Here is a 10,246-nt window from a genome sequence, read left to right as displayed (position 1 = left end):
CTGGTACAGATTAGATGTGATACCATGAGCTTGGCATATGGGGAGTGCTTAGTAATCGTCAGCTTAAAAATAAATAAACAAGCCTAGACGGTCTCGGTGTAGCGCGCGTGCTGGGCGCTGGGGGTCTGGGGTCCCGGGCGAGCTGTGCTGTCTACCCTGACAAGCCAGTTGGCTTCTCTGGGTCTTACGGTCCCTTCCAGAACAAACTTTCCACTCAGTACTGAATAGTCAGCAAAGCTAATCCTGCATGTAGTTTTGCAGGGGAACCGTCCTTTTCCTCTCCCTACATCGCTGCCAGCCAGAACACCAGGAACTTGTACCCTGAGGCCCCTGACAGGTAGCTTCCTCCGTCCCTTCTTTGTTTCTTCCGCTGGGCAGGGGTGGGGCGCCCTGAGGCTGAGCTTTGGAAAACGGCCACCACACAGGTGGGTCCTTGCCTGTCCTCCATCACTGTATGTTGGAATCTCGCCACTACCTGCCTCCTCTCCCGGTCTCTGCCTCCCGCACCTGCCGAGCGACCTGGGGCAGGCGCTGCCCCCACAGGGGCGTGGCCGGGAGGCCTCCGGGGCAGTCTCTGGGGGTCCAGATCCTCCGCTTGCCACTGGGCACAGAAAAAGCACTTTACCTTGGGTCCAAGTTCCAGTTTCTAATCTTACCCAACTCTACCAGCAGCATGCATTTTGATTACTGTGAGATCTATGTGTCCTACAACATGAAACGGAGAGGGATACAACTAACTGTGGCCTTGAATCTTCAACATACGATGTGCTGCCCGGGAAGCCCTAACGGGACACGGTCAGTGACGTGGTGACCAGACCCCTGCATGGCAGGCTTTGACAGTGCGGCTGGTTTGGAAGGTTTAGTTAGACCACTTGGTGTCTGTGGTCTGTACCGTCTTGCATGACAGTTGATGTTTGCAGGTGTGCGGTCGCTTTAAACAGGTGTTGGCTGAACACTAGGCTGTAGTGTTCAGTATAGAAACACTATACTGTTTCTGTAGTATGTGTGGACCTCGTGGGTCGGTTGCTACCAAGCAGGGCTGTCCTTAGGCTCATCTTAGGCTGAGACGGGCTTGTTTGGGACCTCACCTTAGCACACAGAAGGCCAGTCTCAGGCTGAAGCAGAGATTGCCTCTCTGGGTCTCAGGGGGGATCTTTCTTAGGCAGCTGATGCTGAGGACTCGTTGGGGACTGCAGAGTCCCAGGCGAGGAGGGCAAGGCCTTTGCCTCCTCCTAGACTGTGCGGGAGGCTAAGACCCTTCACAGGGTTTCGCTCCAGTCCCTGGGGCACAAGGCTCAAGTGCACACGCACTGATTCCCAGTGTTTGCAGTCTGTGCACTGCTGAGCCCTGAGGTAGCAGGCAGATACTGTGGGGTATTTTTTTTGGCTTGTTTTCTGCCTTCATCCTTTTTCTCAGCTCTGGTGAAGGGACTGGTATCCAGGAGAAATCAAACCCTGCTGAAACAGGAGAGCAGCAGGTGGAAAGGGATTTTTACATCCCATCCGAGCGGAGAAGGTTAATTAAGTCGTGGGAAGTTAAAAGCTGGAAAGGCAAGATTTGGGGGCAGAAGACATCACCTCTCCTCAGGCCTCCAGGGGAAGCCCAGGGCTGAGAGCGCTTTGGCCTCCGGCCTGGCGTGGGGGGAGGAGGACGCGGGAGCACAATTGCACCCTTGATGAGGGATTTCTTCCACTTGCATGAACGCGAGTTGGTCGTGGACTCCAGACGCCTGGCGTAGATGGGCCGGCATCCCGGCATGATGGGAACAAAGGCAGCTTTCTCCTTTCTCTGGAGGTTTTCCCGTTTACTCCAGAGGCCACTGCATCTCTACAGGATGGTTTGCCGACAACGGCAACATGGGAATGGGTGACCTCGGCGCTGTATCCCGACAAACCAGCGCTCCCTGGGACAACTGCCCTAGTGCCTAAGGATGACGGGGCTTGAAGCTGGGGCTGTGGTAACTGTCTGTGCCCTGTGGACTCTTGGGGTCCAAGATGTTGAGCCCGAAAGAGCTTCGGCCACCCCAGAAAAAGAGCCCAGACTGTGAGCTGCAAAAGAAGCTTCTCCTGCCCGTCCTCTGGGAGAATGGACGGCCGGGACTGCCAGATTGAACTGAGCGGTCGGGGAGGGAAGCACAGTGAGGATTTGCACGGACTTTAAGTTGCAAGGGAAGAGAACTTGCGTTTTTGGACTTCAGCTTTTCTTGGGAAATTAGAAGTGGGAGGAGGTCCAACTTAGGGAACGTTTATGTGACTGGCATTATAATCCTCAGGGACAGTCTGTGCTGTCCTTAGTGCTTGTGACTTGGGCTCTGAGTGGGCCATCTGGACGGTGTGGCTGTGCGTGAGTCAAAAGCAGAAGTCGAGTGGCGATGGCCTTTTTAGCCTAGAATCCGTGTGGCCTTTAGCTAATCTGTTATTCGGATCCATTCCGGAGTTCTCTGGGGGCAAAGGACTCTGCCCCCCACTCGTCCCGAGGAGAGGTCGGGTCTGTAGAGTGGCCGCAGGAGAGGCAGAGCCGACCTGTTTGATGACGCCTGGTCTCCCTCCTTGTCCCATTTCACAGGGACACCGGTGCTCCTGGTGACCATGTGCGTCCACGTAAAAGCCACAGAACAGGAAGTCACTGTGTACAAGAGGAACTCCTGGAAACTTCCGGAGTTACGGAGGGGCTGGTTCTTGTCACCCCAGTGGAGGTGGAATGACTCGTCTGACGATGAGATTGAGAAAGAGCAGAACCCAAGTTTCCCTCCCCCTGGCCCTTTCTCTGGGTGGGCTGCGGCTCCCTCGCGTGGGGCAGACCTGGCCCCTCGGTGTCGGTTGCTCTCTCTGTAACCAGGCGTGCGTTTTACTCGCAGGGGAGGAGCAGGAAGCCTGTTTTGTCCTATAGCTAGTGGCCATGAGACCGACACACTGTCCTCGTCTGAATTCTGTGGCATCTCTCACTTGGTTAAAGCCGTGGAAAGAAGAGGACGCTTTCTTAGCACCCGGAGCTCTAACCCGTCTTCCAGTCTCTTTCCCGTGGCCACGGGCTGGCCCCAGAGCCACGCTAGCCCTACGTGGCTGCAGACGTGGTTCGTTGACCCCAGCCCCGGCAGGCCTCCCTGTGCAGATCGCTCCTCCGCGGAGGCCGAGGGCTTTGAGGGCGGGACGCCTGCCTCGCTGACCGGCATCCTCAGAGGCTGGCCCGGCGCCCGGCGTACTGTCAGCCCTCGTCCACCATTTGTAGAGTCCAGTTGTTCCTTAAAATTGCCAGAGAGGGAAATACGCTTAATCTTCCCTAGAAACACATTGCAAGGCACCGAAATTCTCCCAAATGCCTAACCTGAAATTTCTAAGTATTTGACTTATTTTATCATATTCCGTCAACTCTTAAAGATTTTTTGAGAACTCCTTGGTTAATTGCAGAAGGAACTTCACAGATGCAAAAGGAAAGCAGGCTCCCCGGCCTTCTCCTGTGTCCTTAGGAGGCACAGGCAGTTACCCCTGACTGAGATTGCTGTAGGCAGGAAACACACACTGGGGTTTGAAGACAGCACTGAAGAATGTGAAAGAGCCCATCAATATTTTTCCCACTGATTACATGTTGAAGTGATAACATTTTGGATATATTGAGTTAAGTAATACATGTGAGGGCTGTCCGGAAAGTATCCAGCCATTGTTAACATACTATTTCATAGTACATGGCTGGGTACTTTCCAGACAGCCCTTGTGTGTGTGTGTGTGTGTGTGTGTGTGTGTGTGTGTGCGCGCACGTGCGTGTGCGTGCGTGCTCGTGCATATAACATTTGTGCTAATTTCACCTATTTCTTTTTTACCTTTTAAAAATGTGCCTGCTGGGAAATCCAGAGCGATGCAGCAGCTCGCACGTGCGGCTCAGCCCACGTCCCGGTCCCGCAGCGCTGCCCTGGGGCCTGCTTGTCTGTCTTCTCTGCCTCTCCTCCTGCCTGGGACCAGGGAGGGTACCGGGATGCGCGGGCTGGCTGCGTCCTCTGAGGTCCCCACTGCGCTGTGGCGTGTTTGCATCCTGTGAGATGGGGCGGATCCCACGCTCTGCAAGGTCACTTCCAAATTTCTGTTTCGTGACTTGCATTAGAAGAGGGCCAGTTGCTCCACAGGCTTCACCAGAAGGGTTTTCAAGTATTCAACGTCCAGTGTGGCAGGGCTGCCTGCTAGTCTTGGCGGCTCTCAGGACGGCCACGCCGTGTGAACCGCTGAAATCAGCTGCAGTCCCACCACCCAGTATGCAAATCTTGGCAGCAATAAATGCAAAATGGGCTTCAATAGATTAGCCAAAAGGGAAGAGCACAAACGTTCATTCTCTGTTCATTTAGACATTTTGTTTTTGTGACCTTCATGACCAAACTGCATCTTGACAATTAGAAGATGAACCGAGGCCCCGTATTCCGGCAGACGGCCAGAAAGGTGTTTAACACAGCGCAGGAGGCAGGTGCTGCATCTGGAACGATGACCCCCTGTGCCCTAATCTCTGTTCCTACAATTTAAATATGATACTCAGTCCTGGTTATGGAAACAGCAATTTAAATGGCTCAATTTTTCTTCATCACACTTTGCTTAACACAAACGCATTGAAGTGGAAATCTAGTTTGTACAGAATTATTAACAGTTTGTTGGATCTTTTAGAAAGGACTGTTTACGAGCACACACATAATGGCTCCAGTGAGCGGCCTGCGACATCAGAATCCTTCATGTCGGTCTCGTCTCATAAACCCTCTGCCAACGCGCTCTGACATCTTTGCCTCGCTCCTCCCGTCTACCCTGCCTGTTGGCCTGATTTCTGGGTTTATGTCCTCACAGCAGGCATTCTTGTATTTTATTTCTTCTGCCTGGCATCTTATGTGGGAGAGGAAGCACACGTCGTGCCACAGAAGCCAGCATGGCCAGATGCTTGCTGTCCCTCGTCCTGAGAGCTGGGATGCAGCCATGCGACCCAGGCTTGTCCGAGCAGATGCTCGTGCCTGAGACTGTGGGGCTGGAGCGTGTGATGCCAGGAAGCAGGAGACAGTCGTCACTCCTCTAGCAGTGATGTCCCTGGCACTGTGGTCTCCGGTAGGCAGTAGGTGGGTGCTGCAAATAGTGACCTGCCTGTGGCAGGGATGTCCCAGCTCGACTCCTTGCCTACTGAGACCGCTCTGTCCCCACCCTCTTCCAGCACTCACGTCCCCACCTTCCTCTTACTTTTGTTAAAGTCTGAATTTGCCGTTTTCTAATGTACCATGCTTCTTACTTTTATGTTTACGCCAGCTTTGTGGGGATGGGCACTTGGTTTTGTTTGATGATGTGCCCCAAGGACCTGGCACAAGGTGGGCGCTCAGTCTCTAGTTGTTAAATGAAATGTTTGTTGAAAGAATGAACAAAGTCTTCCCGCGGTCTGGTGGTCTGGCCTCCCCTGTTCCCTCCTCTTTTTTCTGAATCCTGGTCCACAGCATCCCCCATAGATTTTATGAGTCATCCAATCCGTGCCAATCCATCCTTTTTTCCCCAGCAAAGTTACCCAGAGTCAGTTTCAGCTGTTTGCAAGCAAGATCTGAGACTGCGATGAGGTCAGACCCTTTAACTTGCAAACAACTGGGGATGGTTGTGCCTCCAGGGGTTATTTGGCAATTTCTAGAGATATTTTTTGTTGTCACAACTGGGAGGTGCTCCTGGCATCTGGCCAGGGAAGCTGTTAAACATCTCACGGTACCCAAGGCCATCCCCTACACCAAGAGATCTGGCCCCAGATGTCAGTAGTGCTGAGGGTGAGAAATCCTGCTGCCACTCCTGGGGACTGTCCCCAGCGAATCAGGCGGCACAGAGTTCAAAGACCTGGCGCTGGATCCCCACTCTGTCTCTGATCTGCTGTGTGAGGTGGGACACGTCCCTGGGTCCCGTGGATCTGTAAAGTGAGGATGACGGCACCTACTTCCCAGAGGACTGGAGGCTCACAGCAGAGGCTGTGTGTGGTGGTGGCTCACAGACTGAAGGGACTTGCTAGCAGCCAGCCCACCCTCCACTCCTGGGGCTGCTGTACCCAGCTCTAAACCGAGTGTTTCTGGGAATTTTGAACTTCACAATCAGATGTTCCTTTGAATGAAGGGAGAGGGCAGTAGGAGTCGTCCTGTCCTGCAGATAGGGCCCAGGGAACAGGACAGCTGGCAGGCGCGGCAGGGCCCGCTGCCACCTAAGCTGTCACCTTAAGAGGCTGCGTTTGCAAGGCCAGCTCCCTTCTGCAGGGACTGTGTTGTTCTTTGTGTGTCGGGACTGAGATCTGGACAGCGCTCACCTGGTAAGTGAAGCCTCTACCCCTGTGGTTTCAAGGTCAAGCTCACCATAGTGGAAACAGCAGAATCAGAGAACAAGTAGAGCCTTCCTTGCCAAATTGGTTTTTTTTATTCCTATGAAAGTAAAATTTATTAATTTAACAAATATTCCTGAGGGCCTGACACAGATGACCTTACTGTGAGCTGGAGACGCAGAGAAGAGTGCTCATCTGTGTCAAGAGCTCAGATTCCAAAAGAGAAGAAGGATTGGTCAATAATAATGGAACCAACCTGGGGTAAATGACAACGGTGGGTTTATGCGTGATGTGCCTCAGGGGTAAAAGAGCAACACGGTGTAGGGGGGCCTGGGGAGAGGTTCCCAGGGGAGGTGACACTGGCGCAGACTCTTGAAGGACAGGCAGACAGAAAAGCCGTGCGGGAGATTTTCTACTCTGTGCAAAGACACAGAGGTGGGGCAGGCATGCTCCAGGTGGGAGCCCCCAGCCTCTCAGCAAGGTTAGAGCATGGGGGTGGGGTGCCCTAGAGCAGTGGTTCTCAGCTGCTTTAGTTCCAATTCAACGTTCTGTATCATTAATTATTTAAGAATCTAAGAAGCTGTTAATAGAAAATATTAATAATAACACTACATGGTTTAAGGTCTCAGGTTTTTTAATGATATAACTATGCCCTATTTGTCAAGATATTTATCATAAGAAGTCTATATAAAATCTTAATAGAAATCAGTTGTTAATTATATGATTAGGTTTAAAAATTTTTTATTTCAATAGATTTAGGGGGTACAAATTTGTCACATGGTGGAGTCAGGGCTTTCCGTGTACGCATCGCCCAGATAGTCCCCGACAGGTAGTTTCTGGTCCTCGTCCCTCCCTCCGTCCCGCCCCCTCTGAGTCTCCACAGTCTGCTCCACCGCTCGGCGTGACCGTGGGTGCTGTTGTTCATCTTCCACTCACTGGCGGGCACTGTCTGTTCTCCATTCCTGACAACTTCCCGTAGGATAGCGGCTTCCAGTTCCATCCAAATTCCTGTAAAAGACCTTATTTTATTCTTTTTTATGGCTAAGTCATATTCCATGGTGTAGGTACCACCTTTGCTTGATCCATTCCTCAGCTGTGGGACACTTGGGTTGACTCCACGCCTTTGCAATTAATTGCAATGAACTGTGTTGTGATACACATACGAGTGCAGCTGTCTTTGAAATAGTGACTTTCTCCCCTGGGTGGACGCCCAGTAGTGGGATTTCTGGATCCAATGGTGGGTCTACTTTCAGTTCTTTGAGGAATCTCCATCCTTTCTTCCACAGAGGCTGTACTAATTTTCAGTCCCACCAACAGTGTTCTCTTTTCACCATGTCTGCGCCAGCATCTATTGTTTTTGTTTTTTGACTTTTTAATAGTGGCCATTCTGACAGGGGTAAGGTGGTATCTCGTTGTGGTTTTAATTTGCATTTCCCTGATGATTAGTGATGATGAGCATTTTTCCTTATGTTTATTGGCCATTATCTTCAATATTTAATGATAACAGCAAAATATTTCACTTATTGTAGAAGAGAAAAAACAATTTTGAAAATGAACAAATTTGTAGAACTTTTATTTCTGGATTACAAAATTTACTGTAAAGCCACAGTTATCAGGACAGTGTAGTGGTGACATGAGGACAGTTATGTAGATCAATGGAACAGACTGAGGAGTCCATAATTAATCCCTATATAAACAGTACATTCACAAAGGCATCCAGGCAATTGTTTGGTAGAAGTCTGTTCAAACAATGGAGCTGGGACACGCGGATACCCACATGCTCAAGGTGAACTCGGATGGCCCTCACACTGCACACAAAGTCCACTCACATGGAGTGTAGATGTAAATGTAAGAGCTAAAGCAATAAACTTTTAGAAGAAAGCATAGAAGAAAATTTTTGAGTTAGGCAAAGATTTATTAGATATGATACCAAAGTGATGGTCCATTGAAAAAAGAAAATTGGATTTTATCAAAATTTAAAAGTTTTGTACTTGAAAAGACACCGTTGGGAGAATAAAAAGACAAGCACTAGACCGGGAGAAAGTGTCTTCCAGACACACACCCAGGGGAGGCCTTGTGTCCAGAACTTGCCTGCCCTGCGACTCCCTCCGCGCTTCACGCAGGGATCGTGTGCGCTTCGAGGCGAGCCGTGTGTCCGAGGTGGCACCAGCCCAGGCTGGGTGGGGAGACTCGGCGTCCCCCACGTGCTCCGCCAGGCTGTGGAATCGCCTCACAGTTCTTCAGGGAACAAAGAGTGGAAAATGTTGCTACGGCGGAAGGCAAGTCATTAGCTGGGTCACCCTGGCCACACAGGTCCAAATGACGATCAGGAAAGAGATGATCATTGCTGACACTGTCCCATGTGGCGCGTGGGACCGTACTTGGCAAGGCCACCCTGACAATTTAAGCTCTCAGAGTCTCTTTGGTAAAACCAGGATAATAGGAACTATATTACCGTAGGCTCCCCACTGAGAGGGCAGAATAATTTCTTACAAAGGTGTGTTGAATGAGTGAAAATCAAGACTGAAATCGAATATGGGAGGCATCATAGAATTTTACTTATTTATTCAGAAATCAACTTGGCAAACATTGACAACCGGTCCCTCTGTTCCAGCAGCTGGAGACGCAGGGTTCAGACGACTGGGACCTTCCCCTCGGGGGGTATGAGCTGGTGGGGAGACGGACGCGTGAGTAACGGTGCAGCCTCACCCCGCAGCCAGAGCAGCCGTGGAGTCTTGTTGTAGGACAGCTCTTTAGTAAATACAGCTCAGCTGTAAAAAAAGAATGTTGAGCTATATTGGAGGGATTCAAAGGGTATATTAGTTATGATAATTTTAGCTACAGCAGCAACAGTAGCAACCAGAACAAAACCCAAGATTTCAACGGCTTGACATCATGCAAGTCCTTTCTTACCCCCCTAACAGCTGGCGGCAGTGTCTGTGGGTGGTGGGGTTGGGGCAGTAGGGGATGGAGAAGTTCCACTTTCCGTGTCTGGAGACTCAGTCTGATGGAGGCCCCGCATCTCCACCATGCTGTGCTTCTGTGGTCTCTGTGAATGCTGAGCTCCAGCCAGCTGAGGGGGCAAGAGAGAGATTAGGGAAGATACACCCAGTCTTTAATCATCTAAGCCTGGGACTGACGCTCACCCCTTTCCCTTACATTTCGTTGGCTAGAACCAGTCACATGGCCCCATCCAGGCTAGAGAGGGTTGGGAATGCAGCCCCTGGCGGGGCGGCCTTTCTCCAAAATCAGCTCTAACCTATGGAAAGGACGCAGGAATCTTTGGTGGGCTGCAAGCCAACTCTGCCCCAGAGGGCCTGCTGGAGGAGACAGACTCCACGAAGGGTTCTGAAGGACAAATTGCAATTAGCCAGAAACTCCAGATACTGACATGCGTTCCAGTGAGAGGGAAAATGTTTGCAACAGCATTCATTATGAGAAGATTTATGAAAGATTTAGAATCATCTTTGTCCATTAAAAAGCTCTCCAAAGCTTCCTATTTGATAGTGCTCAACAGATAGTTTATGATCCATCCATCTGTGTGGGACAAAGATCTGTAAACCAATTTCTGGGTTAAGAGTGATGACTTCAATTTTCTTGCTAAGAAAGCTGTCTGGATGTGGGATTTGTTCGCGAGTTCGTCTGAGGTCTGGGTAGAGTCGGATGGGTAGCAGGCCCGGCCTCCAGGCTGGACCAGAAGCTGAGTGAGCTGAGCGTGAGCCTGGGCATGTGAGACCTGGCCGGGCTGCTGGGCAGGGCAGGCCTTGAGCTGCGGGGACAGTAGACGGGGAGGGTCCGACCAGCAGGTCAACTGAACAGCTAGTCTTTCTGAGTCTTGGTTTCGTGGTCTATAAGACCACGCTACCCATGAGGCCCTGCTTAACTCCCGTGGTTGCTGGAAAATAATAAATAGCAAATGAGGGAAGGTCCAAACAGATAAATAATGTA

Source organism: Lemur catta, chromosome 9 (assembly GCF_020740605.2).
Source record: "Lemur catta isolate mLemCat1 chromosome 9, mLemCat1.pri, whole genome shotgun sequence".
Classification (NCBI taxonomy): domain Eukaryota; kingdom Metazoa; phylum Chordata; class Mammalia; order Primates; family Lemuridae; genus Lemur; species Lemur catta.
Note: the sequence above shows the minus strand (reverse complement) of the source record.